Source organism: Panthera tigris, chromosome B1 (assembly GCF_018350195.1).
Source record: "Panthera tigris isolate Pti1 chromosome B1, P.tigris_Pti1_mat1.1, whole genome shotgun sequence".
Classification (NCBI taxonomy): Eukaryota; Metazoa; Chordata; class Mammalia; order Carnivora; family Felidae; genus Panthera; species Panthera tigris.
Window position 1 is genome coordinate 137,009,983 of NC_056663.1, and position 21,914 is coordinate 137,031,896.

Genomic DNA, 21,914 nt, shown 5'->3' on the forward strand with positions numbered 1-21,914 from the left:
TTTGTTCTTTACGCTGAAAGAAAACCGCGGGAGAGCGCAGAGTGGCGGAGAACTACATTCAGCCAGTGGATATGAAAATGAATTTTAGCTGCTTTGTGCAAAAACCCTAGGTGTGTAGACAGAAGGGAGCCAGCCAGAAGGTTACAAGAGGTCAAGAATAAATAACCACCAGGCGGAGGATCCCAGATTCTGCCCTTCCTTTTGTTGGGTGAGGAGCGCCAGGCAAACGCGTCCACAAAGGCTTTGGAAAGAAGCGGTCCGGCCGTCCACACGCAGCTCCAGTCCCGGGTAACTATTAGGGGAGCCGAAGGGCGGCTGCAGCCAGAGGCGCGGGGCGGGGGTGTGGGGGACTCCGCTCTCAGTGGGAAGCCTCGCGGCGGGGACCCCAGAATAAGTCGGGGGCGGGCCGCGGCGCAGCGGGCGGGCGGGGGCGGGCGGCCGAGCAGATCCCACCCCTTCCTGAAGGAAGCGCCCTCCTCGCCGCCGCTGCCGCCGCCGCCGCTGCCTCCGCCGCAGGTCACGGCCCCGCGAGGCGACCGCGGCCCCGCCGCACCGGAGCAGGTAGGCGCGGCGCCCGCGGCGCCCCCTCCTCCGCCCGGGCCGCCGGGCAGCCAGTGGGGGCGTCGGGCCCGGCTCCGCGCTCAGCCCGGAGGCGGAGCCCGGGAGCGGCGGGCGCTGCGGCGGGGCTCGGGCGGCGGGGTCCTCCCGGCCGCGGGGGCCCTGCTCGGCTCGGGCCCCCTCCGGGAGCGCCCCGGGCGCGGAGCCGCCCGCCCGAGCCCCCGCGGGCGAGACGCGAGTGTCCGGCGGCGCCGCGTGGTCCCCGCCGGCTCTCCCCCGCGCGCGAGCGCCGAGCCGACGCGCCTCGGTCCCTGCCGCCGCCGCCGCAGTGCTGTCCGCCGAGCCCCTGCGCCGCCCGCCGGCTGCGGTTCTGTCCCGTCCTTTGACAGGTGTCCCCACCCGCCGCCCCCTTCGGAACCCCAGGCCTTTTGTTGTCGGGAGGACTCCGGTCAGAAGCGACCCCAAATTTGGCCCCCGGGTCTCTCTGCCATTCGCTGTTCACTTTACCGTTAGCCAAGTCAGGCTGGCTCGGGGAGCGAGGTAGCCGGGAAGAAGGCACTAACTTGCTTTGCCCTGTGCACCGCCCTCCACTCTAAATGCACCGTCTTGCTTTCCTCTCCTGGGTGCACACTTGCAAAGAAATGGGGTTTTCGGTTTCTTCGCGGAGGCAGCGGTGGGGCGAGGGGTGGTTACCGAGGCCTTTTGGTCATCCATTGCAATAAAAAAAGTGATTAGCTTTGGATTATGGAGAAAGACATTATTTAGTGGTTTCCTCCTCCATAAATGAATCAAATCGAGAAGAAGAGTGTTTTTTCCCATTTTAAATTACATATTCCCTTTTTCTCTACCCATCCCAGTTCTCTGTCCACTCTTCCCTCCAGAACACTTTATTATATCACAAACGCTCCACTGATTTTTTTGTCAGGTTTATTCCGGCCAGACCGTCTTTCATGGCTGAGCCAGGATTTTGACTGCAAATGGGAGAACATAGCCCAGTTGGGATGGAAGCCTCTCCTCGAGTGATCCCATTACCTCTTACTACATGCGAGGTCTTGTCTGAGAACCAAATATACTAATGATATGTTAAAAAAAAAAATGTATTGGATCCATTACAACATAACAAAGCCAAATGGTAATATTAGTTTCTGCTTCTTCGGTTCTCTGCTCGAATCAAAGGCAAGTTTTTTTATAGTGCAGGGCTGTAACTCCATTCTGGGCTGCAGTTCATCATAAAGATAGGCGAATGTGAATATATAAACTCCATGGTAGCAGTTAATAAGTTGACCTACTTAAAGTTTTCAAGGAAAAATTGTTAGGCTCATATATGTGATATTTGCAGATCAAAGAATTTTTGTCTTAGCACTCATGCATTAAATCCGAAACTTTCTTTTTCTATGTGTCCTAGAGACACCATGTTTCTAAGATTAGCTATAGCTGTCATCTCTTAACTAGAAATGTGAGTTTAATCTTCAAGGCATAAGCACAGGAATTTTAATGGTGTATCCTTTATTTATACATTATTTAATAAATGTTTTGCAAGCTCTCCAACTTGGAAGCTCAAAAACTGGACATGGTAAATAAAAGGATAAAGAAAATTTGCTACCATTAATAACTGTTGGTAGATGTTATGACATTGAACAAACATATTAAAGGATTTGGAAAGTGCATGTTTATTAAATCTGCCTTTAGCCATAGGCAATTTGTTTGGATTATTTAAACTGATGTTGGTGTCTTTATAGCAATTGTTTAACTCACGTATTTCTCATCAAATGCCTTTCACAGATTGCTTTGTGGAGGAGATAGTTTGCTCTGTGGAATAATTTTTTGTATGAACATAATAATGCCTAATGTTTAGTCTTTGTCATAGAACGACCACAATCATGCTTACAATGACCTTGCAGGGTTGTTGTTTTTTTTTTATACTCATTTTACCTGCTTTGTGATCACCAACAGGGACAGCACTTTGCTTTACACTCTTGTCTGCACCCCTGCTTTGTTTCCCCTGTGACCTAAGCACACCTCTGCAGTACAATGGCCAGATTAATAGGGCAGCCCGCAGTCATGAAAGAGGAAAAGCTAGCTGGCCCCTGCAATTTTAGCCATTTGCTTTCACTATAATCTGGCCACTAGGGATCATTTCAGTAACCAATTAAGCAAGACAGACACTGACAAGATAATGTATTACCTCTCAGTCTTCCCGTTCACCAGAAGGATCTATAGCACTCAGAATCCACACTCCAGTGGTAATTAGGTTCTGTGAGGCTCAAATAAGATATGTACTAAAGTTCTCAAAATGAGATACAAAGACCATTACCAAATCTGGGTCTAAATTCATGAAAAGTCTAGGAACAGACTCAGGTATGTAATACATATTTTCCTTATCCTAAGGGTAACAGCAGAAGTGCATCCCTACTTATTGTAACTGCAGACTTTTCTTCCTGGTTTGGACGGTGCTGTGTGTCTTTATGGTTTTTCATAAACTGCTCTAAGTACTTTCAAACTCGCTTATGAGTTAGTAGCACTTTAACAAGTCGTTGCTGTCACCAAACAGCATTTCCTGTCACGTTTGGATTTTAAAAGATAACTTGCAGCAATGGAAAGTCTTAATGCAAAGAGATTTTAGGCCCGTTGGAATGGTATTTTGAGATAATAATAGAATCTTTGGGCAGTAGCCTTCAAATTTAATCCCACAGTGGTTTAAGTCAAGCCACCTCTGCTGAGTAGGGCTTAGAACTCTTTTCCCAAATAAGAAATGAATAGTTTTCTTTAAGCATCTGTAAATGGTCTTTCTCTATATCAGTACTGTCCCATAAAACTTTCTGTAGTGATGGAAATGTTCCATAATTTGTCCAAAGTGCTAGCCACGAGCTACATGTGGTCATTGAGCACTTGAAATGTGTCTAGTGCTATTGAGGAACTCAATTTTAATTTTTATTTAATTTAACTTTATTTAAATAGCCACACGGGGCTAGTGACTATCATACTGGATAGTCCAGCTCTGAATTGTCTTTACCTGTTTCCTGTAGAGATAACATTTGATGGTGATTATTCTTTAGAAGAAAGTGGAAATAAGCAGTGATAGAACCAGGAAATAAGATTTCACTCTGTCATCCTGTTATTACAAAAAACACTAGCATCTACTCTAAAGGATGTGTTTGCTGAAGTTCCATTCCACTCTAAAAAAAAAAAGTTTCCCTTTTTAATTTATAGATATTTGGTAGCCACCAAAAAAGCATCACCCAGAGTTGTTTAGATGCTTGGCCCCATGTGTCTGTGTTCTTGAACTTGCTTAAATTTGCTCTCTTGCGCATTATAGAATCACTTATTCTTAAAGTCAGTTTCTAGGGGTGCCTGGGTGGCTCAGTCTGTTGACTTTTGATTTCTGCTCAGGTCATGATCCAGGGTCATGAAGTCCAGCCCCACATCGGGCTCTGCACTGAGTGTGGAGCCATCTCTCTCTCTCCTCCTCCCCTTCTCCCCCCCGCCTCCCTCCCACTGCCCTCTCCCTTTCTCTCTCCCTCTGCCTCCTCTGCTGTGCATGCACTCTGGCTCTGGCTCTCTGGCTCTCTCTAAAATTTAAAAAAAAAAAGTCAGTTTCTGCACTTTCAAATTTTTCCAGGGGAGGGACATTTGGAGAGAGGTAGGAGGTAGACAGTGACGCACAACCATTTCCCCTTAAAATTCCCATAAATCTGATAAATGAGTACCCCTGCCTCAAGGAATGCCTAGAGCATCACTTAAGGATGCTTGAATACACTTAGGAAATGTTCCATATAATCCTTTGTTTTTTTGAGATTTACAATGCACAATAACATGGTGAAGCCTCTAAGATGAGATACATATACTCATTTAACTTTATTACTAGTGTTTCCAAAAATTTTTCATATAACACTTACAGTATTTTTCAAATCATGTGTCCTAAGTCATGAAATTGATTTAAAAGGTTAGAATCAGCATTTTTTTATTAAAAAATTTTTTTAATGTTTATTTTTGAGACAGAGAGAGACAGAGCATGAACGGGGGAGGGTCAGAGAGAGAGGGAGACACAGAATCCGAAGCAGGCTCCAGGCTCTGAGCTGTCAGCACAGAGCCCGACGCGGGGCTCGAACTCACGGACCGCGAGATCATGACCTGAGCCAAAGTCGGGCGCTCAACCGACTGAGCCACCCAGGCGCCCCTAGAATCAGCATTTTTAAAAAATGAAATGGAATATGTAGTAGTAGAATAGGAATTCTCACTATGCGTCCCTCTGAGTAGGAGCTGCTAGTGATTAACGAAATTTTTGGTTCTCCCACATATGGCAAATACAAGGCCACAAGGAGCATAGTGGTTAAAAGCACTACATTAACAGGACCCTTGGGTTCAAATCCTGACTCTGCACTGCCCAGTCCATATATAGTAAGGACTATATAAGCAGGCTCAGTGTTTGTAGTATTAATACATAAGTGTGTGTATCCTAGATCATGATGTAAAATACTGCCTCTGAAACTAGGCTTGGGACCCACTTTTGGAAAACACTGATCTGAGACAAATGTGATCATCAATTTTAACAAGCAACATCACTGAGTACTTACAGGGCTCCATGCTGAATGCTTTACATGTATTATTTTGTTTCTCTCAACAGTCCTTTGATATATATAAGCACTGCCACAATCCCACAGTACCTATATTCCAGGATGTCATAGAAGCAGAATCTGGACCCCGGACAGTCTGGTAACAGAACCCATTTAGTTCAACCCCCTCACCTCCCGTATTGCAGTGTGACAGTGATACATAGACGGACATCTGCAGACCTGTGAGGCTCAAGCATTATACAGCATTGCACAAGTACAGAAATGAGCAGTCCACAGGTGTTTTCTGTGGAAGACAAGTCCTAAATGATGAGAGGTGGTCATTGCATTATGTGTAAACTAGGGGAGACCTGTCTGCTGCCAGTCCGTGACCTCTGAAAGCTAATGCCCTTGGTCAGGCAGCCTGGTGACCAAAGAAACACGAATGACCCTGAGACTGCCTACGAATTGTGCAGGCTTCCTTCCCTTCTACCCACTTGCTAACTTCTGCATACTGGTTGTAGCAAATAGTCACAAATGGTCTAAATAGATATGTCCATCCCATAAATCCCCCACTTTTTGCTGCATTCTAAATTCTTCAGAATCACTTCTTGCCTGTAGGTGCTTCATGGTGTGTATATATATTTTATATATAATTGGCATATAACATTATATTGGTTGTGATGTGCAACATATTGATGAGATATTGGCATATATTGCACAATGACTAAGTAAGTCTAGTTAAAGTCCATCACCACATATAGTTACAAATTTTCCTGTGGTGAGAACTTTTAAGATCCACCCTCTTGGCAACCTTCAAATATATACGAACAGTTTTATTTACTATAGTCACCATGCTATATGTTATATCCTGAGGATTTATATTTACTTATAACTAGAAGTTTGTACCTTTTGATTTAAATTTTAATATAATAAATGGAAAGCAATGTTGTTTTAAGAATTTTATATAAAAGGAGATGTCTTAAAATTGGGTCTGGAAATCTTTTTTTTTCTCCCCTAGTGTAATCTAGAAAGTAAAACTAATTTCATTTTGGAAGTAGATTTCGGTTTTCCCTAAAGGTCAGACCAAATATAAGCAATCGCATGTCCGTAGACTTTGTCAGGTAGAATAGGAGAGGCAACAGCTTGTCATTGTGGTTACTTTTCTTCTTTAAAAAGTACCGAATGTCCTTGAGACATTCAAATATGTTCAAGGCTGCAGAGTCCTCCATCTCTGAAGACGGTGATACAGACTCTACCTGTGGAATACAAAGGAGTTCAGTCTTTGAAAAACCACTGAAGGTCATGTAACACTTTTAGGCAAGTGTAGACAAAGCTTAAGAAGTAATTGTGGGGGTGCCGGGGTGGCTCAGTTGGTTAAGCATCCAGCTTTGGCTCAGGTCATGATCTCACGGTTCATGGGTTCGAGTCCCACGTCGGGCTCTGTGCTGACAGCTCAGAGCCTGGAGCCTGCTTCAGATTCTGTGTCTCCCTCTCTCTCTCCCCCTTCCCTGCTTGTGCTCTCTCTCTCTCTTTCCCTTAAAAATAAATAAACATTAAAAAAATTTTTTTCAATTAAAAAAAAGAAGTAATTGTGATTAACTGTGGCAGTAGAGGAAATTAGCCTGTAGTTTAAATGGTGTTATTTAATTCTGCAATAATTATAATGAATTATAATGGTTTTCAACTGAATGTAAACATAAATGTCTCCAGAAATAACATAGCCTTACATCAAACATTTCATTTATTAACAAAGTAGACTTCTTCCTGGGTTGTTTTTTTTTACACTTATAATGGCTTAGCTGCCAAAGAAATATTTTAAGTGGTAATAATTGGAAGTTTTAAAGAATAAATTAAAACTATACATAACCGAGGTCACCTGGCTGGTTCAGTCGTTAGAGCATGCAATGCTTGATCTCGGGGTTGTGACTTCAAGCCCTATGTTGGGGGTACAGAGTACTTTAACAAGAAGACAAAAACAAAACTGTACATAGTCAAAATGGACATTATATTATTTAAACGGGGCTGGTTACTAAGACAGTCTTTCAAATTAGTTTTCATTCTATTGATTCATGAGTGGAAGGTGTTAATTAAGAAATACTGATGTCATTGTACAGCATTTCAAATAGAAATATTATTTTTTACTGAAGTGTTTTGTAAATTAGAATTCTGTAATGAAATTGTCCTGGAATTTCTAGGGGAAATATATCTCCTGGAATTTCTAAATTCTACTTTTCACTAAAACTTAAATTATATTTACATAGAAACACCAGTAACTAAAATATACCTACATGCAGTAGCAGGAACATTCACTTATGGATGACAGTTTTTCTTTCTTGTGGTATTATGTTCCCACATATCTTAGACTTATGTCATTTTGAAAATTTTACCAGTCCTGTCAATGACAGCAGTGTTCACAAGAACAATATTTATCGCCCTGTAATTTTAGCAGCTAATAGAATTGTTCCTGAATGAGCAGATTATTTTTTCTATGACATTTTGATTGGTGTTTTTCCATTTTCATTTGAGCTTATATGTGGCATAAGAATTGACTTCTATGAAAAGAGGAGGGTTGCCATTTGTATACCAAAATTTTGATTGTCTCTGTATGCGTGTGAAAATAAAGACAACAGTTTTCCATTAACTGATTTGGGGGAAGGGATACTGTTGTGATCAAATAGTGGCCACATGATGATCTTTTAAGATCAGACCATTGAACCAAGTGAGCGTACAGTTACAGGGCCATAAATTTGGCAATTCGGAAATGGTGTTCTTTATTAGCTGTTGGTCACCATTTGTGAAATCCTTAGCGTGGCCCCTGGCCCAGAGTAACTTTTTTATTTTCACTCTTACGGCCTATGCATATTTTACACTCGTTCTTGACATACTGTCTCTGTTAAGGCTGACTTAACAGGACTCTGATGTTGAACCTAGGCTGACTTCAGTTTCGCGTATCTCCTGGTTTCCTTGCTTGTGGCGTGTTTACCTTGACTTTCCAGTTTAATCATTGTTTCTTTTGTGTAGAGATTATGTCACATAATCTTTTTGTATCCCACCCAGTTGTCTGAGGATGGAGGTTGGCAAACTATTTTGTAAATAAAGTTTTATTGGAACACAGCCGTGCCTGCTGGTTGCATATTACCTGTGACTCTTTCTATACTACCGCTACAGAGTCAAGTAGTTGAAACAGCCCATCTGGCCCATAAAGCTGAAAATCTGTACTATCTGGCCCTTTATAGGAAAAACTTATCAACCCCTGTTCATATGATACTCTTCTTATGGTATCCGTGAAGAAAATGTGGAAAAAATGGCCTATCATATATAGTTAATTATACACAGTTAATTGCTTCCTGTAGGAGCAGATTTCACATGTGAATGACTAAATGAGTGACAAATACTTCTCTCTTCCTATTGCACTGTCCATTGCCTATGCAAGAAGGTGTCATCACCATAGGCTTAGGTATCATATAGATCTGGGTCGCTAGCTGTGTAACTTTGAATAAATTACCTAATCCTTTTTAAGCTATTATAGGTACTATGGCACCACTGTTGGAAGATAGTCCTCTGAGCGTCCTGTGCATTTTGACAGGTCTTTACAAAGAGAGGCACCGACTGTGCTTTTGTCCTGGGTTGTCTTTTCAAGGATGTTTGTGTAATGAACAGTCTTGGATATAGAGGTAGTGTTGCCCTCAGAAGCAAGGGGCAGGCATGCTTACATCTAGTATAATAGATTTGCGTTTCCCCAGGTCAGAGTTCCTCTCCAGGAATGCTGCTCACTGTGTGTGCAGGTATCACATGACCCTCTTTGTGGCACCTTGCAGGAATTGAGCTGGAGAACGGTACAAGAAAATGCAGGTACTCCAGCTACTGCTGTTGCTGAGAGTAATAAAGTCCTTTGTCCCTGACCTGGGAGTCTTGGGTCTTATGCCAGCATCTATGAAACTGTGGCAGATAACTTGTGCAAATAGCATAAAATCCCAGACCTTTCCAATTCTCAGACACCTATTCTGTGGGGTTATTATGAGACTTGAATAAGGTAGTGAATATTAGACATTTAACACAGTGCCTGGCAGATAGTAAGTGCCCAATAAATGTTAGCTATTATTATCTAGCTGGTTATTAACTCTGAGGTATGAAGTTGAGTCCCAGTTTGGGTTTTTTTTCAACATTTTTTATTTATTTTTGGGACAGAGAGAGACAGAGCATGAACGGGGGAGGGGCAGAGAGAGAGGGAGACACAGAATCGGAAACAGGCTCCAGGCTCCGAGCCATCAGCCCAGAGCCTGACGCGGGGCTCGAACTCACGGACCGCGAGATCGTGACCTGGCTGAAGTCGGACGCTTAACCGACTGAGCCACCCAGGCGCCCCAAGAGTCCCAGTTTTGTGTGGACAACTTATATCTTAAGATAGTGGTTTTTCAAAATGTAGGTCGACAGAGCTGTGAAAACAGTGAAGTAGATTAATTTTTGTAATGAAACAGAAAATATAATACAATAGAATAAAGAAAATATGCAAGTGCAAAATATGTAGTAAGGATAAATATTGATTTGTAAAACCTTTAGTTTCAGTTATATGTGTGTGTGTGTGTGTGTGTGTATGTGTATTTTGGGCTGTGATATATTTTTGTTTACTGTCAGTCGTGGTCAAAGAAGTTGGAAAGCCACTGCTGCCCTAATACATATATGGAACTATACAGAAAAACTTTTGTTCATGAGAGCATAGAATTCCTGTTTTAGTTCTCATTCTGGAAAAGGGGCATAAAAGGCTACTCTCCCTCATCTAGGTGTGACTGCTGAGACGGAATGACCTGAAATTCAGTTTGTTTACCGTCTGCAAACCATGTGGTTCATTTTGCCAATGATAGCAGAAAATGAATATAGCCACAGGTTATTTTCAGAAGGAAGGGTTTTTTTGTGGTTATGTTAGCATTATCCAATAGAACTTTCTATGTTGATGAAAATGTTCTGTTTCTGCACTGTGCAGTACAGTAGCCACTATCTGTTGAGCACTGTAATGTGCAACTGAGGAACTGAATTTTTAACTAAAAATTTAAAAAAAAATTTTAAGTGTAAAAAAATTTTATTTTTGAGAGAGAACAAGACCATGAATGGGGGAGGGGCAGAGACAGAGGGAGGCAGAGAGAATCCCAAGCAGTCCCCATGCTGTCAGCACAGAGCCTGATGCGGGGCTCGAACTCATGAACTGTGAGATCATGACCTGAGCTGAAATCAAGAGTCAGATGCTTAACCAACTGAGCCACCCAGGCACCCCAACTAAAAATTTTAATTAGGATTAATTTAACTTTAAATAGCCATGTGAGGCTGTTGGACAACACAGTTTTATTTAGACAACACAAAGTTGTGGTTTCCTCCAGTACAATTAACCATGTGGTTTGGCTTCTGATACTGTCCTAGGGTACAGCACCCTTCCACTGGGTTGTTCAAACAACCATTGACCCTTGCCCATGGCTGGCTTGGGCAATCATTTGGGTGAAGAAGTGCTTGAGGAGTTGCTGCCTTGGACAGCGCCACACACCAGGAGAAAATGTCAAGGAGCTGTAGGTAGAGATTCTCAACCCTGGCTGTGCAGTAGAATCATCTGAAGAGCTGTAAAAATTCAGGCTGCATTTCAGACCAAATCAGACATTTTTAAAAAGTTCCCTGGGTGCTCTTTCATTCCATCTGCTGGGCAGCCTGTGCACTTCGGTGCTCCATCACGCTATCACAGGCTTGCCTGTGGTCATATGGGCAGGGAAATGGGCACACGAAAGACAGTGGACCCCTCCCTTATCTTAAACAGAAAGACTCCAACTTATCTTTGGTGTTGATTGCTGAGCTGTTTCCCACCCAGTTGCCCTTGCAACAGAGGTCCCCTTGCTCAGTGGGGATTTGCAGATTTGTGCATGATAGAATTGAGCTTCAAAGAAAGAAAAATATAGGCTCTTATTGACCAATTCACATGTGCAATGCTTTCCATTTATATATCCAGCAAACCTTTATAGAGGCCCTACTGTATGTTTGAGGTAAAGTGTGCTTGCTCAGTCTCATGGGAGAGACCGACATGTAAATAGTTATCCTACAGCAGGGTAAGCATAATATGGAGAGAAGAATCACTATGTGCCTTGAGAGCACCCAGGAGCACCCAGGGTGACAGAGATAGTGACACCCAAACTGAGTCTTACAGGATAAAAAGGAGTAGTCACATGAAGAAGGGGGAAAATGAACAAAAGAGCAGATACAGCCTGGGAGGAGGCCCTGGCTTAAATTTTCTGTTCCTCTAAAAGATGCCTGTTGGTTAAGTGTCCAACTTCAGCTCAGGTCATGATCTCACAGTCAGTGGGTTCAAGCCCCATGTCAGGCTCTGTACTTGACAGCTCAGAGCCTGGAGCCTGCTTCGGATTCTGTGTCTCCCTCTCTCTCTGCCCCTCCCCCACTCATGCTCTGTCTCTCTCTCAAAAATAAATAAATGTTTTTTTAAAGTAAAAAAAAAATTTCTGTCTCTCTAAGATTGAACTCCATAAGATACCTTCCTCATAGAGAAGACCCTCCCTGCAGTTTTGCAAACCTCACGGGATATCCTTATCCTAACTGGGCTTTATCATTTATTGATTCACTCACTCATTTATTCATTCATTCAACAAGTATGGCGTATTGAGGTGTTACTGTGTGCAGACATCATCTAGGTGCTGGTGATAGAACAGTGAACAAAACAGCATCTCTGCCGTCAGGGAGCTTTATTGTCTATTGGAGAAGACCAACCAGAAATAGATAAATAAGGAAATAGTATAGTGTGTGACAAATGTGTTATGGAGAAAAAGAAAGAGTTTGGAAATACCCAAGAGAGTGCTCTGAGAACTAGAAGTCTCGTAGCATGCTCTCTCTCTACAAACTTACTAGCATTTCTTACCTCTTTTTCGAAACTAGACCTGGATCCTGCAATCATTTTCTTTCATTCAAGACTGGCCATCCACCTGTGTCCATAACCCCATGACCTCCTACCTCTTCCACCACCTAACTGTGTCAACAAGACCTTTCACACCCACCTCCCCTACATATCACATCTTGTGTTTTCACTCCCTTTTAATGTTTTCTGGTCCTCTGCTGGTTCCTCCCATTCTTTTCCTCTGCCCCAAGAGAATCCATGTCTCATAATGACCTTGACCTTTTGGCTGACTGCTCTCTCACTCTTCCATATGGGCCACTGCATGAAAAGGTGTGTCATGCAAACATGGTAGAGCACCTTCCACCCTTTCTCAGCACTCCTATCCATCCAGATCCTAGTCACTTCATTCATTCCTTGAGGAACTGAGGACCAGGTTCCACATCTCCTCTGCCTCCCTGGCTCCCCAACTCTTGTCATAACCCTTGACAATGACACCATCATGGAACATCTGACCATAAATCTGGCTTCAAAATCCCCAGGACCATTTTAATAAGTTCATCTCCAGCTAAACCATAGCTGCTCACTCCCAACCCTCCACACAAATTCTTGTTCAAAATACCTTTCACATCAGAAATCTTTTTTTTTAATGTTTATTTAATTACAGAGAGAGCGCGAGTGGAGGAGGGGCAGAGAGAGAGGAAGGAGAAAATCTCAAGCAGGCTCCATGCTGTCAGTGCAGAGCCCGACGTGGGGCTTGAACCCATGAACGCTGAGATCATGACCTGAGCCGAAATCAAGAGTTGGAGGCTTAACTGACTGAGCCACCCAGGCGCCCCCTCAGAAATCTCAACCTCGGTGTCCCATTCTCTCTGAACATCACTATACATCCTTCTAGCTATTCCATACCCTACTCTCTCCGCCTCTTTAACATCACTGAGGCATCCAGTCTCTTGACTTCCTTCAGCTGCCCTAACTCTTCCTTATAAATGCAAATAGAGTCATATCTGTCTTCATGTCCTTTCCTCAGAGGATGTGGTATCCTGTTTTCCGCATGTTTAAGGCCACCACATTACCTGAACCCTGAGTACCATCTCCTCATGCTTCCTTCAAGACCTTTGCTCTGTTAGTATTCCTCTTTTCTGTGGTCTTTTATCTCTTCCCTTTACCATCTCCTCCTGTTAGCGAAGCATTCGCAGGTTACTTCCATAAAAATAATTCTCATCTCTACAAGAACACTATACAGTCTTGTGAAATATTGTTGGAGGTATATAAATGTATATCTCACACGGAAAAATGATCACAAAAATAAGTTTAAAAAGTATTAAGACAGGGGCGCCTGGGTGGCTCAGTCGGTTGAGCGTCTGACTTCGGCTTGGGTCATAATCTCACCGTTCGTAAGTTTGAGCCCTGCGTCGGGCTCTGTGCGGACAGCTCAGAGCCTGGAGCCTGCTTTGGATTCTGTGTCGCCCTCTCTGTGCCCCTCCCCAGCTTGCGCTCTGTCTCTCTCTCTCTCTCTTGAAAATAAATAAAACATTTAAAAAAAAGTATTAAGACAGATTTATTGATTTTGTTTTAAATTTTTTTTTATTTTTGTAGTAAAATACTCATAATATAAAATTACAGGGGCACCTGGGTGGCTCAGTTGGTTGAGCACCCAACTCTTGATTTCGGCTTAGGTCATTATCTCACCGTTTGTGAGACTGAGCCCTGTGTCGCATTCTGTGCTGACAGCCCGGAACCTGCTTGGGATTCTCTCTCTCCCTCTCCCCTACTCTCTCTCTTTCTCTCTCAAAATATAATAATATAATATAATATAACATAATATAATATATTATAATATGTATAATATAATATATAAATAAAATTACTATTTTAACCAATTTTAAGTACACAGTCAGTGGTGTTAACTGTATTCACATTGTTTCACACTCAATCTCCAAAGTTCTTTTTTTTTTTTTTTTTTTTTTTTTAGACCAGGAAGGTGGTATATATTTAAATTTTTTTTTTTTAACGTTTATTTATTTTTGAGACAGAGAGAGACAGAGCATGAACAGGGGAGGGGCAGAGAGAGAGGGAGACACAGAATCCGAAACAGGCTCCAGGCTCTGAGCTGTCAGCACAGAGCCCGACGCGGGGCTCGAGCTCATGGACCGTGAGATCATGACCTGAGCCGAAGTCAGACGCTTAACCGACCAAGCCACCCAGTCGCCCCGTGGTGGTATATATTTAAATCATGAACAGGATGCATTAGCTATGGATTCTAAAAACAACCTAATGAAGTGGGAACTCTTAATCCCGTTTAACAGATGACTACACAGAGTTTTAGCAAATGTAAGAAATTTTCCAAAATTTGCAGAGCTAGTAAACGATAGTGCCAAGATTCAACCCTATTTTCTTTTTTGTTTGTTTTGTTTTTTGTTTTTTTTAATATATGAAATATATTGTCAAATTGGTTTCCATACAACACCCAGTGCTCATCCCAAAAGATGCCCTCTTCAATACCCATCACCCCCCCCCCTCCCACTCCCCATCAACCCTCAGTTTGTTCTCAGTTTTTAAGAGTCTCTTATGCTTTGGCTCTCTTCCACTCTAACTTCTTTTTTTTTTTCTTCCCCTCCCCCATGTTTCTGTTAAGTTTCTCAGGATCCACCTAAGAGTGAAAACATACGGTATCTGTCTTTCTCTGTATGGCTTATTTCACTTATTAGCATCACACTCTCCAGTTCCATCCATGTTGCTACAAAGGGCCATATTTCATTCTTTCTCATTGCCACGTAGTATTCCATTGTGTATATAAACCACAATTTCTTTATCCATTCATCAGTTGATGGACATTTAGGCTCTTTCCACAATTTGGCTATTGTTGAGAGTGCTGCTATAAACATTGGGGTATAAGTGCCCCTATGCATCAGTACTCCTGTATCTCTTGGGTAAATTCCTAGCAGTGCTACTGTTGGGTCATAGGGTAGGTCTATTTTTAATTTTCTGAGGAACCTCCACACTGTTTTCCAGAGTGGCTGCACCAATTTGCATTCCCACCAACAGTGCAAGAGGGTCCCTGTTTCTCCACATCCTCTCCAGCATCTATAGTCTCCTGATCTGTTCATTTTGGCCACTCTGACTGGTGTGAGGTGATATCTGAGTGTGGTTTTGATTTGTATTTCCCTGATGAGGAGCGACGTTGAGCATCTTTTCATGTGCCTGTTGGCCATCTGGATGTCTTCCTTAGAGAAGCGTCTATTCATGTTTTCTGCCCATTTCTTCACTGGATTATTTGTTTTTCAGGTGTGGAGTTTGGTGATCTCTTTATAGATTTTGGATACTAGCCCTCCTAAGTTCTTTTTATCTTGCAAAATTGAAACTCTGTACCCATCAAACAATTTCCTCCTTCCTCTTCCTTCCTCGCTCCCTGGCATCCACCATTATGCTTTCTCTGTGAATTTGTCTTGTCTAGGTACCTCATATAAGTAGAATCATGCAGTATTTATCTTTTTATGAGTGACTTATTTCATGTAGCATGATGTCCTGAAGGCTTCTCCATGTTGTTGGGTGTATTAGAATTCCCTTTTTAAGGTTCAATAGTATTACATTGTATGTATATGCCACACTTTTAAATGATTCCATTTTTGAAATTAGTAGTAGTATAAACACACATATATAAAACATTATATATCGGAGCGCCTGGGTGGCTCAGTCAGTTGAGTGTCTGACTTCGGCTCAGGTCATGATCTCGCGGTCTGTGGGTTTGGGCCCCACGTTGGGCTCTGTGCTGACAACTCAGAGCCTAAAGCCTGCTCCAGATTCTGTGTCTCCCTCTCTCTCTGCTTCTCCCCTGCTCACGCTCTCTCTCAAAATAATAAACATTAAATATCAATATAATAAATAAATATTATGTCAATAAATAATAATATCAATAAATATCAATATAATATAATAAACATTATATATCAAAGTTTTTTGGTGCAGAAAGATGACTTTATTAAAGAATGGGGACAGGACCCAAGGGCAGAAAGAGCTGCACTGGGGTTGGGAAGAGTGACTGTATCAAAATGTTAATAGTGGTTAACTCTAAATCCTGGAATTTTGAATACTTTTCATCTTTTTCTTGATCTGTACCTTCTAAAGTATTTATAGTGAGCCAAAGAGACAGACCTTCATCAGCTACAGTGGAGTCACCCCCATGATGGGTACCTGCCCTGCCCCCCTGCCTCAGCTCATCTTCCACCACTCCGATCTGAGCACCACAAACCCCTGCTTCCTGCATACACACTGGTCGGATGCCTGGGAGCCCCTGCCCATGCCACTCACTGCAGCTGCATAGGAGACTTCCACATCTCTGAAGACTCAGCCCAGGATCATTTCCTCCTTGCTTGCCTACCCCCTGCCCTCAGTGCCGGGTCACTTTCCCCCTTTGGAGCTCCCTAATTCCCCATACCAATCTCTGGTGCTGTGGTTCTTTCCTGATTAACTATGAGCTGCTTAGGGGCCGGGACTCTGCATTTATCTGTGTATGCTCAGCAGTGAGCCTGGCAAACAAGCTGAGCAGCTTAGGGGCTACTGGTCATTCAGAGGGGCTGGATCACGGGATGCTCAGAAATGAGGTTGGAAAAGTAGATGAAAGACTGGCCCTTTCTCCAGTACACACTGCTGCCCCTTGGATAAACAATGTAAAGATTTAAAAATACTTTACATTTTCCTAAAAATAAATTTGATTTTAATATCATTGTAAAAGACTACATTTTTATCTTAATGATACTGGTGAACTCTGGCCCCTGTCCTTGGTCACATCGACCATGCCCGGTCTCCTATAGTGTTGGGCTTATAAACGTGTGTTTGGTAAATACCTGTTAACCTTGATAACCCTCCTAGCTCCCTATGATCAAACCTCTGTTCCTTAAATTCAGCTACTTTGACGGGCTCGAACAGGAGTTATTTGGGGGCATGGGAGGCCTTTATCCTCATCCCCCACGTCATATAATAGTGACTAGCTGTCTACACTACATGTGTGACTGATCCCGATCAGGACCCTTAGGAGACATGAAGAAGTAAAAAGATGTACACCTGGCATGGCTTTGAGCACCCTGGTGAGTAGAGACAGCGAATGAATGCTTGCTACCCTTGATCTTGCCAGCTACACTGGACTGGCAGCTAACATCATATTGTAAGCAGCAGCTGGTCACACTAAGAAACCTTAATGGGCCACACAAATTTGGTAAAACACATTTCACAGGCTGGTAAAGTTAAGTAGTTTTGGATAGCTCTCTTACATATAAAAGGGGATTGTAGGCCTCTTTTAGGGGGCATGAAAGGGGCAGAAGGAAAATGAACAATAGTTACAATTACTGGGGAACTTAATCAGTTGGGGCCACCTTCAGCTTCTCAACCCACAAGGATTTATATTGGGTTTTCTTAAGGAAAATGGCCCAATGTGAGTGATTCACCCAAAGCATCTGAAATAATTTTAGCAAAAATTATTAACGATAGGACATTTAGTGTTTGAAACGATACATGTTTCAGCTGTTGAACCAATATGTGGTTCACTGGCCTGTGCTGTTTGCGTCAGAATCACAATAGGGTCCTTTCGTGTTTCCATCTCATCCAAATCAGGCTCTTTTAGAGAAGCTTGGTCAGACTAGATAGCCCTGGTTATGATATTGTTGTATTGTTTTCATTTCTTTTTGCCCAGTAGGCAACTAAAGGAAGTAACATGACTCAGATGAAGCGTTAGACCTGGAGATGTTAATGGCAGCCTTTAAGTCAAAGCCTAACTGCCCTCTATACCAGCTCCGTGCTTGAATAGGTTATTTAATGTATGGAAACTTAGAGTTTCTGTTGTTCATCAGTAAAATTTGGATTTATTTGTCTGCCTTGCCGAATAGACTGTAAGCTTCTTCACAGTAGGGGTTGTGGCTCATACATCTTTAGCAAATCAGTACAGGTACTTACCTGCTAAGGTAAGAAGTCTGCAAATATTTGTTGAGCAAATCAGATTCATCTTACTTACTTCATAGGTTGTTTTGAAGAGCAGGTGGGATGAACAGCAATTTAGTGTAGTGTTGACAGCACAGGCTCTGGAGCTAGTCCCCTGCGTCCCCATCCTGGCTCCAGCATTCCCAGCAACATGACGTTGGGCAGGTTACTGTCCTCTGTACATTTGTGATGGTACCTGCCTCCTAGAGTTGTGCCTGGCAAGCATTGAGTAAATGCTCCATACATACCAGCTATTGATATGACATGTGAAAGGCTTTTCAAATTGCTGTTCATATAAAGGTGATATTTATTCAATGAGGTCTTGCCACGTATTGGACGCTCTGAAATACTTTCAGTAGTGTGTCTTTCCCTATCTTATCTAGTGGTGATTCCATTACGTTCACATTTTCTTTTTTTTTTTTTTTAACATTTATTTATTTTTGAGAGAGAGAGAGAGAGAGAGAGAAAGCACGCGAGAAGGGTAGGGGCAGAGAGAGAGGGAGACACAGAATCTGAAGCAGGCTCCAGGCTCTGAGCTGTCAGCACAGAGCCCAACGTGGAGCTTGAACTCACGAACCACGAGATCATGACCTGAGCTGAAATAGGACGCTTAACCGAATGAGCCACCCAGACACCCCTATTTCACATTTTCTATATCCCAAGTAGGGTGTCTTTCATGTGGACCCTTCTTTTTTAAATTCATTTATTTATTTGGAGAGAAAGAGTGTACACGAGTGGGGGAGAGGGGCAGAGGGAGAGAGAATCTTAGGCCGGCTCCATGCTCAGTGCAAAGCCCGACATGGGGGCTCAAACGTAGGAACCATGAGATCATGACCTGAGTCAAAACCATGAGTCAGAAGCTTAACCGACTGAGCCACCCAGGCAACCCTCACGTGGACCCTTTTAATGACATCCATGATCACCCTGATATAAAATATAAGGTTCAAAGAAAGGCTGCCTTGACCTAGAACTGCTGTTTGCTCTCTTTTTCCATTGTCTGTTATACAGAAATAACTGTGGCCAAATCCCAGGCACTACACATTTTTAAAATTATGTTAAATAACAATGATTTCATATGTGAAAACACCGCAGTACTTTCCACACTGGTTTCCCTGCTTCCTTGAGTCTCTTGTGCACAGTGCTGTCTGCTCATCTTCCCAGCATTTCATTTTCATAATGGTCTCACCCACCCAGGAACCTTCCTGAGAAAGTATCTTATTTATAGGACCAAACCCAAGTACTCGTGTTGACATTCAAGGCCATGCATAATCGGAACTCATGCTATCTATCCATTGTTTTATCTGTTGTTTTTCTTCCCATTCCTCTCTACTATAGATTTTTTCTGCCCACTTTCCTGAACACAGTCTTGACTTCTTACTTTCATTTTCCTGGTTCTCACTGCAAAATGCCCTGCCTGACCCATTCTATTAAGGCCTACCTGCTTTTTCAATCCTACCTCTTGCTTTTTATTTATTTTTATTTTTTTATTTTGAGAAAGAGTGAGCATAAGCAGGGGAGGGGTAGAGAGAGGGAGAGAGAGAATCCCAAGCAGGCTCCATGCTGTCAGTGCAGAACCCAACACAGAGCCTGGATCTCAAGAACCATGAAATCATGACCTGAGCCGAAGTCAAGAGTCAGGCACTTAACTGACTGAGCCACCCAGGTGCCCCAGTCCTACCTCTCTTGAACATTGATCAGCTTCTTCCTATATTTTTGCATTTGCTTATATTTAATTTAGAGCTTTATTAGGTGCTGTTTAAAAATTCTCATTGATGACTCAGATTATTAACTTAATAATATTATAAGGTTACCAGTTAAGCGTTGAGGAAAATTGTACTCGTTTTATATGCATAAGTAAAAAAAAATAATAAATTAACATTTTCCTTTTGGCAGCTATAACTCCACCCCATTGCACATAAATAAAGCCCTGGAGCCCAGACCATATGCAGTAAAACAAAATAATATTGTAGAGCAAGCAGGGCTACTATTGCTATTATGGGACTCATAAGTCACTACTTCTTGACTTTTATAATACATGAGACTATGGCTGCTTCAGTATATCAACATTTCTTCTCTATTAAGCCATGGAAAGAGTATAGAATTAAGAGCCAGAACCCTGAAATCATTTAAGTACATAGTGGGAATCCAGTAAATGTTGTGAACATGTTAGTCTGTGGTTTATTTTTGGGTCTTCACTGATGGAGTCTGATTTATATGTGTCCGTTCACTTCTCTGTACTAATATAGTACATCTTCCACAATACCGATATTTTATTAAACTTAAGATATAATGAAATAAAATTGTATTGCTAGAGGAGCACCTGGGTGACTCAGCCGGTTAAGCATCTCACTCTTGATTTCGGCTCAAGTCATGATCTCATGGTTTGTGACTTTGAGCCCCTAAGTAGGGCTCTGCCGTGACAGTGCAGAGGCTGCTTGGGATTCTCTCTCTGCCCCCCACTGCACGTGCACATGCTCTCTCTCTCCCTCTCTCAAAATAAATAAACATCAAAAAAATTGTATTGCTAGAGTACATATATATTCCATGAATCATGAAAAATCAACATCTTCTTCCTCTCCTTTCTACCCCCTCCCCCCGACCACACACACACACACACACACACACACACACACACACACACCGCGGTCTATTCTTTTTCTTCCTCTCTTTCTCATCAATGGGCATCTGAAATGCAGAGTTGTGAGCTAGGAGCTGAGTGGATGTGTGGAGGAGTAAAATAGTGCCTTCTCTCTCTAAGAAATCACAGCCTAGCACAGGAGACACACATGTGAACAACTGTGTTTTAACCGGAATGTGAGGTTGAATTAAATAAAAGTAAATAGTTACATAAACAAGCCAGGGAAAATAAAGAGAGAGAAAGGGAAGCCTGGAAAGTATATAATTTACAACAAATCATACTTACTAAGTTTCTGGTATGTGCCAACCTCTGTGCTAGTTAATAATTTGTGGCTATATCCTCACAGCAAATATTGGAGGTAAGTATATTAATCTACTTTTCAAAAATAAGCTGGAACGGACTGCAAAAGAGGCACAGCTGGGATTGAATTCTAGTAAATTGAAAGCTTTCAAGGGGTACTTTTAAGTAGCCACAAAGCCTTGCAGGGGCTTACATTGCCCTAGGGGAAATTAGGATTAAAAAGGAATAAAATGCAAAGAAATAACAGGCAGAAAAAAACAACTTTTTAAAGAAAATATCCTTCAGTTTTGAAGCCTCCAAGGTAATGAATGCTAATCTCTTCTTTATTAATTTAATAGCTGAAAGAGTAGGCAGAGACATTGAATGACTTGTTTTATAAATCTCCAAATAAAACGAATTTCTTCAGGATTATTAAGTAGATTTTAAAGAGGGACATAGACACAAATTTCTATACGTAGTTGTGTTTCAACAGCTATTCCAGATGAACTTGAGAAACACTGTCAAATTCCAAATTAATCCCCTTGAGTTTTCTTTTTTAATTGAATTCTGGATATCTCTAAATTAATGTGGCGAGAATGACTTTCTTCACAGTTTTCTAATTAACCCTCCAGGAACATTTATTTAAGTTTTTGTGTGTCTCAGAGTTTTGTGGGGTTTTCCATGTACATCTCTTATTATAGATAGTCTTAGATATTTTATGGTTTTTTAATGCTATTATAAATCTTTTGTTTCCATTTTCCTGTATAATTAAAAGCTGTTTGAATTTTCATCTTTTATCCAACCCTTTATATGAACACTCATTAATTCCAATAATATTTTAATTAATTCTCTGATCCTGTACTAATTTTATTACAGAAAATAACTCTATTTCTATATTTCTTATAACTAGACCCCTTATTTCTTTCTTCTCTTACTGAATTGGTAAGAACTGCCAAAACATTGTTAATAATCATGGTAACAGTATTCATTCATGCTAGTTTTGCTTAATAGGAAGGCTTTCTTTTAACACCCAAGA

At 41.9% G+C, this 21,914-nt stretch overlaps 1 protein-coding gene across 2 annotated transcripts in view; it reads left to right on the plus strand.

Annotated features, from left to right (window-relative positions):
* The first annotated feature begins 253 nt into the window (after positions 1–253).
* The window catches only part of TMEM150C (transmembrane protein 150C), a 77,476-nt gene continuing 55,815 nt past the window's right edge, over positions 254–21,914 (plus strand). The window contains exon 1 of one of the 2 annotated variants that reach the window (XM_007074764.3): positions 254–288. The gene's annotated coding sequence lies outside the window, so the exon portion shown is untranslated. Of the gene's footprint in view, positions 289–509; positions 562–21,914 lie in introns of those variants that run through there. The other variant, XM_042984287.1, reaches the window with a different exon arrangement.